At 27.1% G+C, this 24,846-nt stretch overlaps 1 protein-coding gene across 1 annotated transcript in view; it reads left to right on the top strand.

The window, feature by feature from the left end:
- The window catches only part of LOC128854707 (uncharacterized), a 95,193-nt gene that overhangs the window by 54,964 nt on the left and 15,383 nt on the right, over nt 1-24,846 (top strand). The window lies entirely within an intron of this gene.

Here is a 24,846-nt window from a genome sequence, read left to right as displayed (position 1 = left end):
AACGAAATTTGCTAAGAGAAATAGGATTCAAGCGGTACGTCGAGTTTCCAACGGTCATCTACTGTGACAATCAAGGAGCTGCGTTTCTGGCGAAGAACGAGTCAACTAAGAAAAGGAGCAAACATATAGATATTAAGTTTCATTATATTAGAGAACAATGTAGTCTAAAAGAATTAAGAATTGAATATGTTTCCACTACAGATAATGTAGCAGATGGTTTTACGAAAAGTTTAAGTAAAATCAAACATGAAAAGTTTTGTAAAAAGTTATTGACCAGTATAGATATAGAATTCAATGAAATTGTTTAGTTATACATTTTTTCAAAAATGGTGTGAATTATGGTTGAGCCGGAGTATGTAAGATCATATAAGTAGTATGTATATTCCGGGCTACAGGACAATATCAAAAATGTTAAAATTTTAACATTTATTATCATTTTAACTCAAAATTTTAACATTTTTACCATTTAACTCATTTTTTTAACTTACAGTTACTCAAAATTTTAACATTTTTTAACATTTAACTCATTTTTTTAGCTTATATTATCTCAAAAAAAAAGTTAAAAATTTTGAATTGGGTCGATTTAGTCCACCCCTAAATTATAGTTACTCGTAGTTAATATTTTTAAGATATTAAAGATATCTATTTTTGATGTACTAGTAATCAATATTTAGGTTGGTACAGTTAAAATTTTGTGTTGGGTCGATGTCTATTAAGTGAAAAAATGTTAAAATATTTATTACAAAATATTTAAAGTAATCTATTCAAACAAAAATAAAAAAAAAAGTTAAAAATTTTGAGTTGGGTCGATTATTATTGATTGATAATTTTAAATATTTATTACAAAATATTTAAAGTAATCTATTCAAAAAAAAATAAAAAAAAAAGTTAAAAATTTTGAGTTGGGTCGATTATTATTGATTGATAATTTTAAATATTTATTACAAAATATTTAAAGTAATCTATTCAAAAAAAAAAAAAAACAAAAAAGGATACATTTATTTTTTAAAGTACCTTTCAAAAAAAACGACGAACTCCTCAAAACAAGAGTCTTTGAGTCAGATTTGAACTTGCAACAAAATTATTGTTATAATTCCAACTGCTTAACCAACTCATCTAAACATCATATTCTGAAGTAATGTAATTACAGCTGAGTAGTATGCAAAGCAAGCAATGCTGATCTTATTAACATTGCTCACAATCTATAAATAGAATAAGCATAAGCACAAACCAAAAAAAAAAATGAAATACTGTTGAATACGAGTCACAAACTGCAAGATAAGCATAATATTTGATAAGCTTTTATACATCAACACATGTTTCGACTCTGTCGAAACCGTTTGACTTTGTCAAACATGGTTACAAGTGCAGTATGTATTTAGCGTTAGAAGAGGGTGGACGCAAAATAATTGAAACTTCAAATTTGAACTCTTTGAAGTTCAAATTTATAAAATTTACCCAATATTGGTTCATAACTTAAATCTCTTATTAAATATGTTATTGGATTAGATGGATAAATTTTACTAATATAAAATATTTCTCGAGTCCAATTATTTTTATATTTGTTTTCAAATTGTTTTTTATGTGATTGAATTCTTACTTTTTCTCCAATTTTAAAAACTGGTTTTTCTAAATTGTTTCTATTAATTTTAAAACAATTATCAAAAATTAATTGTTCATTTTTTTCATTTACTTCACATGGTTTCATACCAATAGTTCTATGTACATCTTTGTAATTATATTCATATAATATTTTATCAATTACATCAATCCAATTAGTATTTTTCTGAATTTCAAATCGTATTTTTAGTTTTTCATTAATGGTTCTATTAAATCTTTCTACAATTGATGATTTCTTTTCACTAAATGTTTGATACATGTTAATATTGTATTTATCTAAAACTTCTTGGAAATGTTTATTTAAAAATTCTTTACCAGAATCTGTATGAAGTAATTTTGGTGCACAACCTGCTTTTTTAATAATATTTAAAAATGCTTCAGAAGTTGTTTTTCCATCTTTCTTTTTTAATGGTTCTATATAAGCAAATTTAGAAAATGTATCAATTACATTAAGCATATATTTGTATCCTCTATTAATTCTAACATTAACTGTTGTCATAATTAGTAAATCTGCTGCCCATAGTTCATTTATGCCTTTAGTAATAATCTTTCTTCTTTCAAAATTTTTTCTTACTGGTTTATGCAACTCTTTTGCTATTTTAAAATCATTATTTTTAGTATCAATAAATTCATCTTTATCCATTTCAAAAATATTTAAAATTTATTTTAATTAAATAACAATGATATCAGATAAAGTTTTAAAAGAATATATTAAAACACAAAAAGACTTAAAAAATAAACTTCAACAATTTAATTTAAACAAAGTAATAAAACAAGAAAAAATTAATGAAGATCTTCAAGCAATTATTCAACCATTAAATCAATCAGTTATTAATGTTCACAATTTAAATGATAGCTTTAAAAATTTAATAGTAGATTTAAATCAATCAAATCAATCATATAAAAAAACAATAGATGGACATTCACAAAGTGAATATGTTTCAACGGAGTCGAAACCGTTTGACAATAATATGAATTTACAAACTAATGAATTTAACGAAAAGCAACTATCACCAATTAGAAAAACAAACAAACAAAAATTAGTTGAAAGTACACCAACAACTAGCACATGTTCACGAAGCGAACAGTTAACTCCATCAACATCAAAAGACGCTCTTTTGCGTAGTGCAAATGAAACGTTATCTACACCAGTACAATTTATTTCAGACAAAATTGGAAATATGGCAATGAAATATTTAAATTTAAATAATTCTGATATGAAATTATGTGACAATATTTTTGGTCTAAGATCTGAAGATGGAAAAGATTTATGGATTGGTAATACTGAAGTAAAAATTAGTAATAATGATATTATTTTAAGTAATAAAACTTATAATGGAACAAAAGGGTTATGGGAATTAATAACTTTAAAAGAACCATCAACAGCTGTAACAAATAATGATTTACAAAATTATGAAGAAATTATATTATCAACATATGCTTACATGCAAAATAATGACAAAAGTTCTAAACGTATTAAATCTAGCGTTGGAAATAAATATATGAATTTTATTAGACCAATATTGATTAAAAATAAAATTATAAAAGAAAAAGTAGGATCTGGTTTAAATTCAAAAAATAATCTTTCAAAATCATTACAAAATTTTAAAATTAAAACTAGTTTACCTACTGAATATGTTCGTTTTGCGAATCGTTCACAATGTGAACGTGTTTATTGGAATGATATTAATGAATTAAAAGATAGATTAAATTTGTTGTTAGGAGAGTATAATGCAGGAAATGATAGTCCAGAAATACATAATGAAATTATGAATATTATTGAGGAACTAAGAGAAGAAAATATGTTGACTCTCTCCGAAGGAAACGTATTAACTGTTTAATTAAATTACATATAAATTTAAATAAATTAAAAAATTTTTTTCTAATAAATGGGAATTGATAAGTTTGGACAAAAATCTTTTTCAGAAATAAATTCATCTAATGAATATTCTCTTAATAGAATAATATCATTAGAAAATGAAGTTGAAGAAATTCGTTCAAATAGTGATCAAATGAAAGATATTATTAGTAAATTAATGGAATTAAATCAACTACTTCAAAAAGAAGTTGAAAAACAAGAAAAAGATAATGTGGTAGCTTTTGGTGTTGTATATAAAGAAATAGAACAATTAGAAAATAATTTAAATCAAGATATTATTAACATAACTAAACAAGTAGATTTTATAGAAACAAATATTGAAAATTTTAAAAACAGTTTAGAAAAACAATTGGATAGTTATTCGGAAAAACAAATTTTAATTGATAATTATCTTAAAGATTTAGTTTTACAAAATAAAGACAATATTAATCAAAATAATATTACTAAACAAAATGATGAAACTAATAATAAGATTGATAAAAGTATTCAAGTAGATGAATATATAAAACAATTAAATATTGAAGAAAGTGAAACAGATATTGAAGAAAGTAAACTACAAATTGAAACAAATATAATTCAAAAATAATTTAAAAAATTCATACATATATAAATGATAAACAAAAATAATAAATCAAAATAAAAATTCAAATATTCAACATCGTTGAAATATGTTCACATCATATTTCATTTGAAATTAAAAAAAAAAACTTAATCTAATATAATTAATAATTTAATGTATAGTAAATAGGAGGGGTTCGTTTTAGTTACCTACATTTCCTATTTCATAATGTCCCCAGGGTAATTTGTAAGTCTTATTTAACTTATCGTTATCATTATTATTCAACTTTTTATTGAAATAAAACTTATCATCATAGGGTGACAATCCTATTTTATTCTCTTCTGTAGTATATAGTTTATTATCATATGATCTAATATTATGAACAGTTTCATTTTTATTTTTTAAATTAATTAAACAATTCTTATAATCTTCAATTGTTAACTTTTTAATATTATTTTTCTTTATTCCTTTACAAACTTTTTTATCACAAACATCGGTCTTAAATGCATACATTTTACTTCTAAGTCCACAAAATTCTCTAATTGGTATTCCATTATATTCATCTTTAAATTTTCCTGGTACTTTTTTATTAATATTAGATTTTAAATCTTCAATTGGAAAATTATCTATATAATCACTGGTATCATAATTATCTAGATCATCTTTCATTTCAGAATAAATATCAAAATCATCATCAATATGTTTACCTTCAAAATAAAGAATAAATGAATCAGTATCTGTTCCTAATAATTTCATTCTATTACCATATTTAGTTTTAAGTTGTACATACATTTTAAACATTAATAATTTTGATAAATCTAAAATATTTTGACCTCCAAAGATAGGTTTATTTAATTTAATATTTGTATTTTTACCAAACACTACACACATATTATGATCTATTATTTTTCTTGATTGATATGTATTTCTACTTATTAGTTTTCTCATAATTTTTTCAGTTTTAACTATTCTAACATTAAGTCTATTTCTAACATTTTCCATTTGCTTACCATATACACTATTATTCATAAGTTTGAAAAAATCTTTTTCAAAATCGTTTTTAGCTTCTTTTCTAAGTGTTGTATTTTTTTCAATATAATTTTTTAACCATGCTTCTTGTCTACATTTAATACCTCTATGAATTTTAGTTAAAATTACACCATTATTTAAATATTCTTTTAATAATCTTATATCAATTATATAATTTTTCTTTGGTAACAACGTACACATTAATTTTTTAATTTTATCATTTGGTTTACTACCAATCCCTTTATTAATTAAGTCTGTTTGATTTGGTGATAAATCTTCAAATTGTGGAACATAATGATGAGGTGCTGGAGCATAATCATTATAAAAGTTGTGTAATTCCGGAGGAATACTTATATCAACTTCTAATGTATATCCAATATCACCATCATCAAAATCTTTATTTAAAATATTATCAACATTACAAAAATATTTAATTTCATCTTCATTTAACCATTCATGATTACCAACACTTAATTTTTGTGACATGGCCCATCCATATAAATTATTTGCATCTAAATATAAAATATAACTTGTTAATTTTTTAGAATCGTATATACCTTTAAGAGAAGCTTCCTCTTTACTTAATTTATAAACTTGTTCTACAATATCAGCATGTTCACTCTGTGAACCGTTGACAGAGTCAACATGTTCCTTTCGGTAACCGTTGACATGGTCAATATGTTCACTCTGTGAACCGTTTCCTTCGGAAATGTAATAATAACAATTATTAGCTTTAGCATAGTTATGTGCAATTTGTGATATTCCACCTCTAGTTCCACTTTCATAAAATTCATACATATCTTGATCTGTTAATAATTCTAATTTTTGTTTGGTTAATTTTAAAGCAGATGAATTACTTAAATGTGGTGAACTTATATAATGTATAGGATCTAAATTATAATTTTTAAAACATTCTTTTCTAAAATTATCAAATACATCACTTAAAAGTATAACATCTAATTTCAAATACCAGTTATGATAGTCTCTAAATGTTTTACAATTAAAATGTTTCCAAAATTTATTTGCAAATTTATAATCGTTAATATTAATATTTCCATTTAATGATGAATGAAAATCTTCAAGATTTGGAAATTCTGTTATACTTAATTTTTTATAATCATCAATAAATTCATATGGATATACACCTTTTCTAAGTAAATAACATTTATTTTTTAATGATAGATTTTTAAAAATATTATTAAAGTTTTCTAAATGATCAAAATTAATAGGTTTTATATTTTTAGTATTACAAACTGAACAAATACTACAAGCATATATTTTATTCTCAGTATTTTTACCAACTTTATAAGATACATAATCTATATTTCTTATTTTCTTACATGTTACACAATATATATCATTAACATCTAATAAATTTTTAACAGCTTTATCTAATGAAGTATTTATAAATTCCATTGAATCTATAAATCTTAATTCTATTTTTTCGACAACTGTATATAATTCTAAATCTGTTGAATTACAATTACGACAAGTGTTTCTTGTCTTTAAATTATATTGATATTTACATTTTTCATTTTTACATTTTAAATATTTAGTTTCACCTACAATAACTGGTTTTTTAATTTGTTTAAATTTTTCAGTACTCGTTGCTAGAACACTAGTTTCAGTTTCAGGATGAAATTCATCTAAATATTTTAGAAATAATTTTGAATCATAACCTTTTAAATTATGAATAATAATTGGTAAAAATTTTGGCATCTTTAACTTTAGATTACATTTATTACATAAAGCCATTCTATATTTACCAGTTGTATGGTCATGATCCCAACATTTTTTATTTTCTTCAGAAAATGGAATATCACAAATTTCACAATTGTTAGTATTATCAAACTTTAATATCGATTCTTTATCCTGAATTATATTATTCAATTTTCTTACTTCATAATAATCTTTAGCATATTTTATTAAATTATCTAAGAATGATTTCAATAGCACTTTTCTATTAGAAGTATTCTTTGAAATATATTGTTTGTTATAAGTGTTATAAATACCATAACTATTTGGAATGTGTTCATGAAGTAATATTGTATTTTTACATTTGTCAGATTTTTTTTTATTAATTTTTTCCAAAGTACATTCAAAATCAGCATATAAAGTATATGGATGAAATAATTCTGCACCATTAGATTTATATTTTAAAATATTTTCACCCTCTTTAGGTAACTTTATATTTTGTATTATATTATTATCATCTTTTAATAAATAACATGTTTTTATATGTTCTTCTAATTTATCAGATTTTTCAAAATGTTTAAAACATTTATTACAAATATGTAGATGTTCATGCTGATGATGAATTTTACCACTTAAAAATCCAGATAAATTTTTAAGTAGTACAAAGTGAGATTTGTATGTTTCTTCTGTAATATTTTCTTCTATATATATAATATTAACATGTTTTTTTGGCAAACCATTAACGAAATAATGAAAAGAGTTACTTTTATACATTAATTGAATTTGGTAATATTCATCATCATTTTTTTCTGAATCATAATGATAAAAATTCATGGTAATATTAAAATAATCTTCTAATTTTTTAACATTTTCTTCATTAATTATAAATGGAAATTCTAAATTTAGATTTTTAAATTTATCATCATTTTCTAAATCTTCAAGATATTTTTTATATTTTGTTGGTCTTTCTGGATGAATTTTTAACACATCTTGATAAATAGAATATAAGATACAATATAAAATACATTTATTATCAGTATTTTTAATATTAACACAATTTCTATTAGTAAATGGAATATATGATCCAGCAAGAATTTGAGACTTATCTCTACTAATATGTGTTTTTACTATTCTAACAAAGCTAGCTGTAGATCCTTTTGTACATTTTTCTGAGAATTTATTATTTATTTCCTCTATCATTAAATAAAATTCTTTTGTATAGTTTAATTTATTAACATAATGTATTTCTGATCTATACCAATATTCATAACTTTCTTTAATTTTATTAGTTTTTTTATCAATAATCACAATATTTACCGCTGTTCCTAAAGACACTTTAAAATTACTATATTTTTTAAAACCTTTGAAAAAATATTTGAAACAATTTCTTTTTATTAATTCTAAATGTCTTTTAATATTAAATTCTTCATTATTTGTAAACTCTAAATCAGCAACCATATTGTTAAAACATGAACCATTTAATTGTTTTTCTTGAATATCAATAATATCAAAATCATAATCATCAAAATTTTGAAATATATTTTGAATAACATCATTATTATGCTTTTCTATTAAAACATTTATTATGTTTAATAAACTATTTTTATTTTTATTATACCAATATTTTGGCAATTGAAAAATATGTTTATTTGCTCTAATATATTTTTTTAAATTTTTTAAATTTTTAGATTTCAATTCTTTAATATTAAATGAATTCATTTTTATTTATTTGATATTTTTACTTAATTTTTCCTTATTTATATAGAAAATTTTTTTTTAAATATTTTGAATTATCGCCAATAAATAATATTTAAATATTAAATATGATGTGGTGTGATGTAAATTAGAAATTAATTTTATTAAACTTAATTGGATATTAATTTTTATCATTAATTTTTTCATTATTTTCTTTATTATTAATAAATTTAATATGAAATTGAGAATTACAATGACGTTTTTTATGTGATACTGTATACCACATTCCACATTCACACTTTAATCTTTCAAATCTTGATGGTAATGAGTTATAATATGCAATTTTTTGATTGTAACAGTTTTTACAATATCTCTTATTCGAAATAAAATTAGAAATAGGTTTCTCTTCTAAACATGAAAAACATATTTTTTTACTATTTATAATAGATAAACATATTTTTTCACCATTTACTATTTTATGATATAATCTTTGTTGTTGTTGTATTATTTCACCCATTGTTTCCAATTTATTAACAAATATTTTTTTTAAATTTATGTTAACTTTGTTAACTATTTTCTTCGAAAATATCAATTTACATTTCTAATATTTAATCTTATACTAATTTTTTCTTTTCTAAAATCAATTAAATTATTATCCTGATCAACAATATAAATAGTTATATTTCTAATAGTATTTGTATTTACTGGATAGTATATTAAATTTTTAGGTATTTCATTTATTTTTTCACCAGGTTTATCATTGATAAAAAATTCATGAATAATATTTGTTTGTTTATTATTTTCATAACTACCTCCTACAATATTACATTTTATTCTAATAGAATTAACATTCATAATATTTACTGGTAAATCAGATGATACTAATGTATTAGGTTGAATAATTTGTTCACTAAATCCTAGTAATGAAGCTATGGAATTTTTTTGTGTAAAATCAATAATATAATCACTTTTAATTTCAACTTTTAATGTTGTCATATTTGGTTTAATAGTAATACCCTTTATTTTCTCTTTTATAAAATTGCTTATATCATTTATTTCATATGAACCAGTTGGGAATGTAATTATTTTGTTAACACTGTTAATTGTATGTAAATTATCTTGTGAATCATTTCCTTCGAAAATATGTTCACTTTGTGAACCAATGACAGAGTCAACATAATGTAAAATATTATTTTTTAATTTTTCAGATATGTTCGGTATAGAATTATAAGTAGAAAAATTAAGCAAACACATTTCAAAATCATGTTTAACTTCATTTGACTCTGTTGAAATATGTTTATTATCTAAAATTATTGGTTCATCAAAATTACATGAAATTATTGAAGTATTTCCATCTAATGATATAGTCGGCATTATTTAATTAAGTAAAAATTTTAAACATAATTAGATGACCACAAATTATTTCATTTATTTCTTGATCAATATTATTATTAAAAATTACAGTATTTTCATTAGTTTTGAAATATTTTTCTATTAATATTGGTAATTTATTTATAGCAAAGGAATCATAGTAAAAAATATGATTATTCTATTTTTTATATGCTACCCAGTGTGTACCATTACCATCATTATTATCTAAATTTATTATTCCACATTCTTTATCTTTTATCTTTTCTGGTAATCTATCTTTCATGAATACACCCCTAAAATTTGCTATATTAAATTTTCTAGCATATTTTTTTAAATCATAATTACTTAATGGTTTAATTGGAATTAATTCAAAATCAAATTTTTTTTAAGTAACATACCATTACCAGATTTTTTAAGTAACATACCATTACCAGATTTTATATTTTTTTCTTCTAATGCTTTATTATGACGTATTTTTTCTTCTAATAATTTATCGTTAGTTTTTTTATCATTATATGCTCTATATAATGTTGTTCCTGCAGTAACTGCAGCTCCTATTGCTGGAATAAGTGGTAATAGTGCTGGTAAAAATCCGCCAATTTTTTCATTATTAAAACTTTGTAACTGAGACATAGATAATTTTAATATAAAAATTTTAAAAGTAGTTTTATTATTATCTAAATGTTTTTTTATTGAATTAATTTGTTTTCTAGTTAATGGTAAATATGTTTCATTCATTACACTTTCTTTAGTTCTTTGTAATTGAATTGGTTCTAATTTTATAGTAATATCTGTTTTATTTTTCATAGCATCATAAACTTGTTTTTGTTGATCCTCATTTAGAGATATTGGATATTTAATATATCGTCCACATTTTGGAATAAAATTAATTTCATTTTCATTTGTATTATGTTCACTTTGTGAACCGTTAACAGAGTCAACATTTATCAATTCTTCAGTTAATGAATTGTGAGTTGTTAAACCCATACCCATTTTTCTTTTAAATTTCATAGCATTAGTAGTTAAATATGCATTTACTTTTTCTGATAAACTAGCATCTTTTGCTGAAACTCTTGACCATGCTTTATCTTCTAAAATTTTATCAGCTTCATGTCTTTTCTTTATATCGTTACTTTTAGAATATGCAATATCATGTTCTTTAGCTGCTTCATCTAATTTATTAATTGGATGTATATCTTTTTCAAGTTTTAATTCAAGATTAGTACCAGGTCCTAAATAATTATATCCTGGAGAATGTAATTCAAATGGAAGATTATTTATAAGATTATTTATAATACCACTACCATAATATCGCACCATTTATTATAATAGAAAATGTGATGTATTTATTTATTTATTTGGATAATTATTAATCATGAACTGAAGGTAAACTTGAAATATCATCATCAACTTTTTTATTAATATTAGACAATTCGTTTTTATTTTTCTTATTTATTTTAGTTACATTCTTTAAAAGTTCCTCTGTTAAACTATTTGATTTAGTCTGTCGAGAATTGTATTCATTTGTCGAGAATTGTCGAGAATTGTCTTCTTTTGTCGAGAATTGTCGAGAATTGTCTTCATTTTTAGTGTTTTTGCCAATAATTTCAATACCAAGTAATTTAAGTCCATTATTAAGAGAATCGCGTGAAATATGATTTTGTTCGCAAAATTTTACTTTAGTTAATTTTAAAGTACTAGCTTGTTCTAAATAATTAATAGCTAAATTTCTTTCTCTAATTTGTTTAAGTTCATTAGCATTTTTTGGAATATGAATATTTTTTGAATTTCTAAAACTTTTTGTTTTCCCTTGTAGTGATACAAGTGGTGAAACAGTTTTAGTAGAAGGGCTTGGATGATTGTATAAATTAGTTATATTCTTATACATTTTATTAATTTTAATTTATTTATAAAAAAATTTTTTAAAATAATTATATTTTTCTTAGTGTTTCAATATAAAAAAATATTAAAAATTTTTATTATAATAAATGTCGAATATACATACAATTGAAGAATTTAAAACAAATACTGATGTGCCTATCTTGAAATTAAGAGGATCTAGTATAAAACTATTAAATAAAGAAGAAATAGAAAAAGAGGTTAAACAAACACAAGAATTTATTAGGCAACATAAATCTCAGTTTAATAATAGAAGTGGTTTTGTTCAATGTTTAAATGATGCACTTAAAAATAATGATCATGTATGGCATGAATATGCTGTTTGTATTATGAAAAGTGTTAAAAATATTAAAGATTATAATATTGAATTACATTCAGAATCAAATAAAATATTAGTAAATGAATTATTAAATGAGAAAGCTATATTAGAATTTAGTTTAATGAGTTATGAAGAAATTATTGGCAAATTAAATGATGATATGTATGAGTTACAAGTAAATTATGATATTCTTGAATCAGAACATAATAACCTTATAAATAGCATTGAAAATAAAAACGCTGCATTAGCTGAAAAATATAAGAACAATTTTATTAAAAGACAAAAAGCTATTGAAGAATCTAAAACAATGAAGATTGGACTAGTAAATAAAAAAATTACAACACAAAAACTCAATGATTTATTGAAAAGTGTAAGTAAAATGAAATAAAAAAAAAAAATATTGTTAATAAATGAATACTTGTGTTAATATTATTCCATATCAAAATGATTGTATATCACAGTTATACATAATTGATGCTAATAATAAATATAATGGAGGATGTAGATGTGTCATAATGGATCCGTCTTTATTAAAATTAATTTCTATTGTAATTTTTATTGTAATTGCAATTCTTATATTTTATGCAATATATTTAGATATACAAAAAAAGGTAATTGAAAATGAATGTAAAAAGATTAACAAAAAAAAAAATATTAAAAATATTTAGGATTTTTTCTATTGCATTAAATGAATAATTGTAAAAACAATTTTGATAAAAATAATCAATTATCAAAAATAGATTTTATTATTTCAAATGGAATAGATAAAATAATGCAAAATGAATACATTTCAATGGTACTAATTATTATTCTATTAATAATGTTTTTTTATAATTTGATAAGACAATTAAATACAAGACTACAATTATTTTAAACATAGGTTTCGACCTAGTCAAAACATATTAGTAAATTTTTAATAATATTTTTTAGTTAAATAAATGAAAGAAGAAAAAGGTATCGAATCTTATGACTTTTATGAACATTTGCCATCTAATTCTACACTATTAAATGAATATGGAAGACCAATAGAAATAAATATTAATAATCAAGACATTAAAACGTTACCATCAAAAAGTTTACTTAATATTAGAGGTCAAATTATTGCTAAAGATAAAGATGGTAAAATATTAGATAAACTTAATCCTGATAAAATAAATTTTGTGAATAATGGTATAATAAATCTGTTTAGTAAAATTACATATTTTATTAATTCAGTTGAAATTGATAAAATTGAAAATCCTGGAATAACAACAACAATTAAAGGCTTAGCATCATTTTCTAATGATTTATCATTAAATAATGCTGGTTGGCAAATTGTAAATAAAGGTAGTGTTTGTAATAAGAAAGGTTATTTTTCTGTTAGCATTCCATTGTGTATATTAATTGGGTTTTTTGATGATTACAAAAATTTCATTTTTAGAATTAATCAAAAATTAGAATTAATAAGATCAAATGATGATACAAATTGTTTAATTATTGATAGTAGTTTAAGTGATCATACTTTTTCTATTGATATTAATCAAATTATATGGAGAATGCCTCATGTTAAATTTTCAGTTGAAGTTGATCATGAAATTAATAAAAAAATTTCAAATAATACAAACTTTCAAATGTATTTTAGAAATTGGAGATACTATTGTACTACTGCAATTCCAGCTGTAAAGACTTATACCTGGAATATAACATCATCTAGTGCTAAACCTAGATATTTTCTTATTGCATTTCAAACATCAAGAAATCAGAATAATTATGAAGACAATAGTAAATTTGACCATTGTAATTTAGAAAATGTTGTAGTTAAATTAAATACAAATAGATATCCAAACTATGATATGCAACTATCTATTAATCAAAATAAATTTGATACATTATATAATATGTTTCTAGATTTTAAAAATTCATATTATGGTTCTAGTATAAATAATTTACCAATAGTTAATTGTGATACATTTTTAAAAGAATATCCAATAATATGCATTGATACATCTAAACAGAATGAGGTAATTAAAGAGGCTGCTATTGATATTAAAATTGAATTTAAATGGACAGAAGATTTTCCATCAAATACAGTCGTTCACTGTTTAATTATTAGTGATGATAGTTATTCATATAATCCACTAACAAATCAAGTGATGCATGTTTGACTTGTTTTTTTAAATTTTTATAAAATTAAAATTAACTAAAAATTAATTGAAATAAATATGTAATTAATTATATTAATAGATTAAAAAAATTTATCTAAAATTCTAAATTATGGATGGTCATTTAAAAGTTACTAAATTAGATAATAAAATTAAATTAACTATTCAAAATTTTGATACTCATAAACCAATAAAAAGATTAAATGAAATATTTCCGAATATTATTAGAGCAATTATTTGTGGACCAAGTAATTGCGGAAAAACAAATGTATTATTAAATATATTATCAAAGATTTATTATTCTGATATAATAATTTGTTCAAAAACTTGCTATCAAGAAAAATATAAATTTTTAGAAGATATGATAATTCAATTCAATAAATTGTGTGTTAAAAATGATTTGGAATCTAAAGAAATAAAATGTTTATCAATTCAATCTCTACCAACACCTGAAAATATTAAACCATATTCTGTAATAATATTTGACGATATCTCTACAGAACAACAAGATAATATTGCCAATTATTTTGCTTATGGTAGACACAATAACATTTCTTGTTTTTATTTATGTCAAACATATTCAAAAATACCTAAACAATTGATAAGAGATAATGCAAACTATATAATTTTATTTAAACAAGATAAGACTAATCTGAAACACATATTTAATGATCATTGTAATGATATTGATTATGATATTTTAAAAAATATGTGTATTCAATGTTGGAAAGAACAGTTTGGATTTTTAGTAATAGATAAAGAACAAGAAACAAATGATGGTAGATATAAAACAATGTTTGAATTTTTCTTTACAATATAAAAAAATGTTTGAATTTTTGTTTGAATAAGATTTTTATTTTTTATTATATCCAGTTATTTTGGAAATCTTTATATTTTTCATTTTTTTCATCAAAAACTATATCTAATATTTTTCTATATTTATATAATCCATCAATGGTGGGCAGCAGATTTACTAATTATGACAACAGTTAATGTTAGAATTAATAGAGGATACAAATATATGCTTAATGTAATTGATACATTTTCTAAATTTGCTTATATAGAACCATTAAAAAAGAAAGATGGAAAAACAACTTCTGAAGCATTTTTAAATATTATTAAAAAAGCAGGTTGTGCACCAAAATTACTTCATACAGATTCTGGTAAAGAATTTTTAAATAAACATTTCCAAGAAGTTTTAGATAAATACAATATTAACATGTATCAAACATTTAGTGAAAAGAAATCATCAATTGTAGAAAGATTTAATAGAACCATTAATGAAAAACTAAAAATACGATTTGAAATTCAGAAAAATACTAATTGGATTGATGTAATTGATAAAATATTATATGAATATAATTACAAAGATGTACATAGAACTATTGGTATGAAACCATGTGAAGTAAATGAAAAAAATGAACAATTAATTTTTGATAATTGTTTTAAAATTAATAGAAACAATTTAGAAAAACCAGTTTTTAAAATTGGAGAAAAAGTAAGAATTCAATCACATAAAAAACAATTTGAAAACAAATATAAAAATAATTGGACTCGAGAAATATTTTATATTAGTAAAATTTATCCATCTAATCCAATAACATATTTAATAAGAGATTTAAGTTATGAACCAATATTGGGTAAATTTTATAAATTTGAACTTCAAAGAGTTCAAATTTGAAGTTTCAATTATTTTGCGTCCACCCTCTTCTAACGCTAAATACATACTGCACTTGTAACCATGTTTGACAAAGTCAAACGGTTTCGACAGAGTCGAAACATGTGTTGATGTATAAAAGCTTATCAAATATTATGCTTATCTTGCAGTTTGTGACTCGTATTCAACAGTATTTCATTTTTTTTTTTGGTTTGTGCTTATGCTTATTCTATTTATAGATTGTGAGCAATGTTAATAAGATCAGCATTGCTTGCTTTGCATACTACTCAGCTGTAATTACATTACTTCAGAATATGATGTTTAGATGAGTTGGTTAAGCAGTTGGAATTATAACAATAATTTTGTTGCAAGTTCAAATCTGACTCAAAGACTCTTGTTTTGAGGAGTTCGTCGTTTTTTTTGAAAGGTACTTTAAAAAATAAATGTATCCTTTTTTGTTTTTTTTTTTTTTTGAATAGATTACTTTAAATATTTTGTAATAAATATTTAAAATTATCAATCAATAATAATCGACCCAACTCAAAATTTTTAACTTTTTTTTTTATTTTTTTTTGAATAGATTACTTTAAATATTTTGTAATAAATATTTAAAATTATCAATCAATAATAATCGACCCAACTCAAAATTTTTAACTTTTTTTTTTATTTTTGTTTGAATAGATTACTTTAAATATTTTGTAATAAATATTTAAAATTATCAATCAATAATAATCGACCCAACTCAAAATTTTTAACTTTTTTTTTTATTTTTTTTTGAATAGATTACTTTAAATATTTTGTAATAAATATTTAAAATTATCAATCAATAATAATCGACCCAACTCAAAATTTTTAACTTTTTTTTTTTATTTTTGTTTGAATAGATTACTTTAAATATTTTGTAATAAATATTTTAACATTTTTTCACTTAATAGACATCGACCCAACACAAAATTTTAACTGTACCAACCTAAATATTGATTACTAGTACATCAAAAATAGATATCTTTAATATCTTAAAAATATTAACTACGAGTAACTATAATTTAGGGGTGGACTAAATCGACCCAATTCAAAATTTTTAACTTTTTTTTTGAGATAATATAAGCTAAAAAAATGAGTTAAATGTTAAAAAATGTTAAAATTTTGAGTAACTGTAAGTTAAAAAAATGAGTTAAATGGTAAAAATGTTAAAATTTTGAGTTAAAATGATAATAAATGTTAAAATTTTAACATTTTTGATATTGTCCTGTAGCCCGGAATATACATACTACTCATATACTATAATATGTTAAGAGCGACCCTAATGTATATGTAAGATTATATACTATGTTAAGTACAACCCTAATTCTCCACTATGTTTTTCCGTTATCACTTTCCAATATGATACTGTAACCTTATATTACATTTTAATAAATCTTGAACCGCCTAACGCTAAACAACGTGCTTAATAGCTAACACTTATTTTACATACAAAAATTTAATGTAAAAGTTTTTTTAACATTTCTTTAAAAAAAATTTAATTAAACACATTTTTTTCATTTTCGTATAAAAAAAAAAAATTTTAATTTTTACATAAAATTTTTTTTTTAATTTTTATAATTTTAAAAATGTCGCTGAAGTTGGCATTCCGAAAAATTAGACCTGGACGGTTTTGTCCATTTCTCTTCTTCTATCTGAAACACAAAAACCAAAAAAGTTATTAATCAGTACTAGTCCCGTACTAGAATAAAAAAAAATTGACAAAATGGCACGGTTTCGAATTTGACACCCTAAAAATCGGATTTGTTCAGTTTTTTAATCAGAAAAATACGAAATAATTGTAAAAATAATATGATTCTAGTGCGGGCGATAGCCATTGATGTTGTGAACAACAAGTTAAAATTTCACCAGACAACACCAGACCGAAAAAAGTCGTTTCGAGATAGATGAGTTTAAAGCTTGAGGTACAGCAGCGGACGGACTGCTATCTATCGGAGGTTTGCCATTGCCTGCCGAGGGGCGAGCGCTATTAGAAAAAACTTCTTCTTCATTTTGGTGTTTCACCGAGATTCGAACCAACGTTCTCTGTGTATTCCGAATGGTAGTCACGCACCAAGCCATTCGGCTACGACGCCGTTGGTTGTGTTGGTTATTACTCTATGGAAAGCTCAAATGTGGTGCCACTTCTTCGTATGAATGTAGCAGGCTAATAGCATCCATCAATACAGCAAACGGGGGTACCGATTTAACATTTTTAATAAACTTAAGTCTACATTTTGTCTAGTCGAGTTTAAGTCTACTATTTTTTGAACGCAACTCTACTTGTATAAATATGTATGCATTAGTGTGCACTTATCGTCATAAATTAAGCTCTTGGCATTCCGTTTATTTAATTAACTACAATTAACGCTCCAAACCATCTGGTCAATAAAAGAATTCGGACATTGGCATATGAAGAGGAATATTCAAGCGGTAGGGGCAGACGGGTATTTAAGGAATTCACAATCTTACAAGGAGCAACTAAACATCGAGCATCATTTCAGACAAATTTTACTGAGCAGCACAATTAGATTACAAACTCACGCTCCGCACAAGCACACAAACTTTTCCTATTATCCGATTTGAAAATGCATACACACATTTTCATATACTTTTAAGTCCGTATTTGCTGTCTTACTTTCTTTGTCATTTAAAATATTAACTTTAATTTGTTAGCTAATTGTTCGCACCGAGTGGACCAAGCCACTGCTTTGGCCAAGGGCTATTTAGATGCAAACGAAATTTCATGCAAATTACTCGAAGCTAAAATTTACCGCCACCCCCATTTAACAGCTTTTTTCTTATTGCCCAGACTTTGCGGTATTGTTAGTTATTATTTTTCTATTAGTTATTCAATTTAAATTTTTTTCATTTATTTTTTCAAAATTATTCCAAACGTATAAATTGCAAAGTCCATTTGAGTCCGAAATCAAGACGCACGCCACAAGCAGGAGGAAGAGCTCGGCCAAGCACCTAACAGAGGTGTACGCGCCAATTACTTATTTATTTATTTTTCTTTTTTTTAAGACGCAAACTTTTAATGATGTATACTTACATGGTAGTCACGCACAAGTCCACCCGGTTACGGTGGTCGTTACTTCCCTACAGTCGCATGTAAATATGCATTAATGTTTTCACACACACACACATGCGTGTTTCGTACACACGCGTTCATTGTACGTGCGACATTGAGCGAAAAATGGGATTTCCTTGTCTTCCTCCAACATTTAGTTTTATGTGATCTTTGTTTGCGTCTTCAGCTCACGTGTCGTTTATTGTATTTTCAGCGAGTATTTGATAACGTTCGGACTAGTGTGTTTGTGTGCGTGTATGTGTGTGCGAAACAACTGTAAAAATATTTATTTTTTTAAAACCAAAAAGTAAAGTGAAAGTTTGTTTTCCTTAGTTTCTCATGCTCGCGCGCGCCTCCACCCACACATACAAACAAACGCCCACAAGTGCATGATGGTGACAATCTGACTTAGCAAAGAATTCAAACACCAGAAGTTTTGTTGTGAAAAACCTCATTGTTTTCGTTTGTAATATTTATCTTGTTACCTTCGGAGATTACAGTAATAAGCTTTGCGTGTTTCCCACCTCCTCTCCGCGTAATGATGTCCGAGACTGTTTTTAAGAGTCTTCCCAAGCAGAAGTTGTCATGCACCACACACCAGATATGCACGTACACATACTTACAAATAACTACACATGAGCCTGAAAGTTCCCCATGCACGGACAAGCGAATACTCACACATACACATACGCACAACTGCAGGTAAATGTTTTACTACCTCATGAGGCTCGCATTGCTTGCAAAACCTGCCACAAGTAATTCATTTAATTATACACCCGTGCATGTGCACCTGTATAGGGTGTTTCTTTGCGGCATGAAAACTACAATATCAATATCGATAACTGTGGTTTGATGGCGGAAAATGACAAGGTTAGGTTAGGCAGTGCTGGCTGATCTGTAAAAAGATTTCCCATAGAACTCTAGGGCCCATTGTGCTACCAGTGCTTTGGATTTGAAGTCGAAGACAATATTTTATGTAATTCTTGATTCACGTCTTCGCGAGTTTTAACAAGCCACTCAGCCTTTTGTCAACAATATCGTTCAAGGACGAGAAATAAGTGGATCTTAGTACCATTTCTCGAGCCCTACAAGCAGCAGAGCAGTGGTAAAGTAGGTGTTCCAAAGTAGCGTACCTCTAGCATTTGTTTCGTTGGATATGTTAGACGCATGGCAAACTGTGTTGTCATTTCTGTTCAGTAAAATTTGGCAAGTTATCAGGAGTCGTTAAAGCCAGAACAACGTTTCCAAATGGCAAAAATTTATTTTGAAAATACAAAAAGAAAAACTACAAATCTGTTCGCGTAGTTCATTCAGCACTGGTGATATCATCGGTCTTTATTTCTTTCGAAATGGGGAAGGAACTGCCGTTACCTTGAATGGCGAGCGCTATCAAGCCATGTTGGCTGAATTTTTGTTTCTAAAAATGAATCAGCTACACATCAGTTAGTTTCAACAAAACGACGCAACTTGCCACATAGCGCGCTTAACAATCGATTGACGCCGAGCCACTATTGACATCATACGGCCAGATTTATTGGAAAGAGTAGTCAAAAATGGGGCTGATCGTATGGGCCATGTAAATCGTAGTCACGGCAACCCTATGCCGGATATCGTATTCTAAAAATAAAAGCCATGAAACTATCTGCCAGATTATAAAGAAAAAAATTCATTCCAACAATATCTCTGTTTTTTATTGGTAGTGGTATTAAAGGGTGATTTTTTAGCTATTATCTTTTTAAACAGTTGGTTTAAACAACTGACGCACGTTTCGTGTTTTGTTTCACTGTCAAACATCTTCAGTTTGGTCTATAATTTAACCATGAATCGTCTTACAAACGAACAACTTTTGCAATTTATTATAAAAATGCGTGTTCTGTTAAGAAAGTTTATCGCGCGCTTCTTCCATTTTATGGTCAGTTTAATCGACCCACTGAAGCGCTATTCGAGCTATTGTGACTAAATTTAAAACCAAATTTCCTTTATTGGACATCAAACCAACACGCTTACGTAGAGTGCGAACTGAAGAAAATATCGCAGCTGTATCGGCTAGTGTTAATGATGATCATCAATTATCGATTCGTCGCCGTTCGCAGCAATTGGGCCTCTGTTACTCAACAACGTGGAAAATTTTGCGAAAGATTTAGGTGTGAAGCCTTTCAAAGTACAGCTGGTGCAAGAATTGAAGCCGAACGACCTACCGCAACGCAGAATTTTTGGTGAATGGACTCTTGGAAAGTTGGCCGAAGATCCACTTTTTTATCGAAAAATTGTGTTCAGCGACGAAGCTCATTTTTGGATCAACGGGTACGTAAATAAGCAGAATTGACAATTTTGGAGTGAAGATCAGCCAGAAGAATTGCAAGAGCTACCAATGTATCCAAAAAAGGTCACTGTTTGGTGCGGTTTATGGACTGGAGGTATCATTGGACCGTACTTCTTCAAAGATGCTGGGAATCGTAACGTAAGTGTAAATGGTGAGCGCTACCGTGAAATGATATCCAACTTTTTCCCCCCAAAATGCAAGAGCTTGACTTGCATGACATGTGGTTTCAGCACGACGGTGCCACATGCCACACAGCACGCGTAACAATGGACTTGTTGAGAGGCGAGTTCGGTGAACATTTTATTTCACGTTCGGGACCTGTCAATCTGTCAATTGGCCACCCAGATTGTGCGATATAACGCCTTTAGATAATTTTTTGTGGGGCTATTTTAAAGCTCATGTCTATTCAGACAAGCCTGCTTCAATTAACGCATTGAAAGACAACATTAACGCATTTATATAAGCGGATGGACCATTTGAAGCGCAGTCGCGGTCAACATTTGCATGAAATAATGTTAATCTTCAAACATTAAATTATATGGACTGTACTATCGATTTAAATAAAAATTGGATGCATTTTTCCGAATTTTACGTGTGTTTTTTTGAAAAACTTTCCTATAGCTCTTAAAAAATCACCCTTTAGTAGTAATATATATTTATTTTCGAGAAATTTTTACAGTTTATTTTTTTATAATATAGGGTGCGCTATCTTTTATGTTGGTATGAAAACATTGAATAACTTTGAAAAAAAAAACTAATTTGTATTTTATTTGGTTTGGTTATTTACAATTTATTCAAACTATTTTTTGAATGCAATATCAATCAAGTGGCCACCTTTATCAATGCGATCGTTTTTCTGCGTTTGTCATCACCTCGTCCAGCATTTCGGGTTTTATAGCGTCGCTTTCGGCACGAATGTTTACTTTAAGCTGGTCATTAGTCTGCGGCTTGTTGGCGTAAACCTTGCTTTTCAGATAACCCCACAAAAAGAAGTCTAAGTCAGGAGAAGGGCTAAGTCAGAAGAAGGGCTAAGTCAGGTGATCTGGGGGGCCCCTCGATGTCGCCTCTTTTTGGCACTAGACGTTCCAGGAATTTTCGTTGCAGAAATTCAATTGTTACATTCGCAAGTTGGCATGGCACATCGTCTTGTTGAAACCAGTAACCGTCTAAACCTTTCTCACGCATTTGCGTGCAGACATAATGAGCCAACATCCATCGATATCGGTTTTCATCGACCGCTTTGTTTTCTCGGTAAAAATATGGGCCAATGATGGTTTTGGCGCAAATGCCAGCCCAAACAGTTACTTTCCGGTCATGCAATGGCGTGTCATGGATCTCGTGTGGATTCTCAGTTCCCCAAATGTGGTAATGTGCCTCGCCAGTCATTAAAATTTGCTTCCAAAATTGGGTTCAGTGTCAACCATTCGAGCGACTGTTTGGTCGTATTCCAAGCGACGTGAATGGTCTTTCGCAAAATTCTTTGTCTCATTTGCACTTTATACGGAAACAAATTTAAATCATCCTTTAAAATGCGTCGCACTGTGGTTTCACTGACGCCAAAATGTTGAGCGCGACGACGATACGACACTGTTGGCTCCTGGGCAATGCTCTCCCTCACTGCTTCAACAAGTTCATTAGAACGTCTTGGTCGTTGATGAACGGCAAGTTGACGATCTCCTACTGTTCCGTGCTCAAAAAAATTCGACACTAAACGACGAATAGTATTGTCAGACGGTGTCTGTTTGCTGCGATACTTTTTGCGATATGTGCGTTGAGTAAGGACAATAGAACGACTATTTTCGATGAACAGCGTCACTATTTCAGCGCATTGTTTCGGTGTAAAGCGATCCATGCTTGAAATTGTACTGAATTGACGTATCGAAAACATGTATGTTGAAGTCGATCGGTTGGTAAATGACAAAGTTATTCAGGGTTTACATACCGGCATAAAACGTGGCGTACCCTGTATCAATACAATATAACTGTATATTCATAAGGCATGACAATTTGTCAGCTGTCATTTGCCTTATATAAATACAAATATGAATAATATGAATAAGTTCGTGCGGTTTTTTTCGAAATTTGAAACTTTATTGACGTAAAATGGTTACAAATTTAATATTCAAAATATTGTCCATCGCTTACTACTACTTTTTCCCATCTTTCTGGCAATTCACGGATTCCCTTTGTGAAAAATTCGGTCGGTTTTGCCGCAATCCACGAATCGATCCATTTTTTGACTTCATCGTAATTACGGAAGTGCTGGTCAGCCAGGCCATGTTGCATCGATCGGAAGAGATAGTAATCGGATGGCGCAAGGTCTGGACTATACGGCGGGTGGGGTAGGACATCCCATTTGAGCGTTTCTAAGTATGTTTTGACCACTTGTGCAACATGTGGCCGAGCATTGTCATGTTGCAAAATAACTTTGTCGTGTCTATCGGCGTATTGCGGCCGTTTTTCTCGCAGTGCTCGGCTCAAACGCATCAATTGTCGTCGGTAGACATCCCCCGTAATCGTTTCATTCGGTTTCAGTAGCTCATAATACACAACACCCAGCTGGTCCCACCAGATACACAGCATAACCTTCAGGCCATGAATATTCTGCGCCGACGTCGATGTTGAAGCATGGCCAGGGTATCCATACGTTGCCCGACGTTTTGGATTGTCGTAATGGACCCACTTTTCATCGCCAGTCACAATTCGATGCAAAAAACCCTTTCTTTTGTGCCGTTGAAGCAGTTGTTCGCATGCCATAAAACGGCGTTCAACGTCTCTTGGCTTCAATTCATACGGCACCCAATGGCCTACCTTTCGGATCATTCCCATGGCTTTTAAACGTTTGGAAATGGTTGATTGATCAACTCCCAAAGTTTTTGCAACCTCTTCTTGCGTTTGAGCCGGATCTTGATCGAGCAATTCCTCCAATTCGGTATCCATGAACTTTGGCGGCGCACCCTCGCGTTCTTCGTCTTCCAAGCCAAAATCACCACTTTTAAAGCGTGCAAACCACTTCTGGCACGTTCGCTCAGATAGAGCATGCTCACCATAAACTTCCACCAAGATACGATGACTTTCGGCTGCTTTTTTCTTCATATTAAAATAATGAAGAAGAATTCCCCGCAAAAACACATTATTTGGCACGAAATTCGACATTTTCAAGTGTGGTAAAAATATTGTTGTTTACGCTTCAAATAAAAAACTTATACTGACGTTTGTGCCTTACGACAGTAGCTCTCCAATGAATGTTTGGAAATGTGGATCGATGGAATAATAATCAAGTTACGCCATCTGTTGTAAAACCGCACGAACTTATAAATAGACCTATTACAATTCTCAAAAAATAGGTGGTTCAAAAAGCAAACGCTATATGGCCCACCCGTTATATTAAAGAATACACACAAAAAATTTAATATCGTTCCGGTGAATATTTTCGAAGTTACACGCAAATTTGAAAAGACGTTTCAGAGTAAAGTAAAGTAATATAATTTTCAAACTTTAAGCGCTTTTTTCTCAAAATGGTGTTTTCGAAGTCGGTGACCCACGGCTAAACCAATTAGTCTCA

The sequence above is a fragment of the Anastrepha ludens genome, chromosome 2, assembly GCF_028408465.1.
Source record: "Anastrepha ludens isolate Willacy chromosome 2, idAnaLude1.1, whole genome shotgun sequence".
NCBI lineage: Eukaryota > Metazoa > Arthropoda > Insecta > Diptera > Tephritidae > Anastrepha > Anastrepha ludens.
This window is presented reverse-complemented; position numbering and strand designations above follow the sequence as displayed.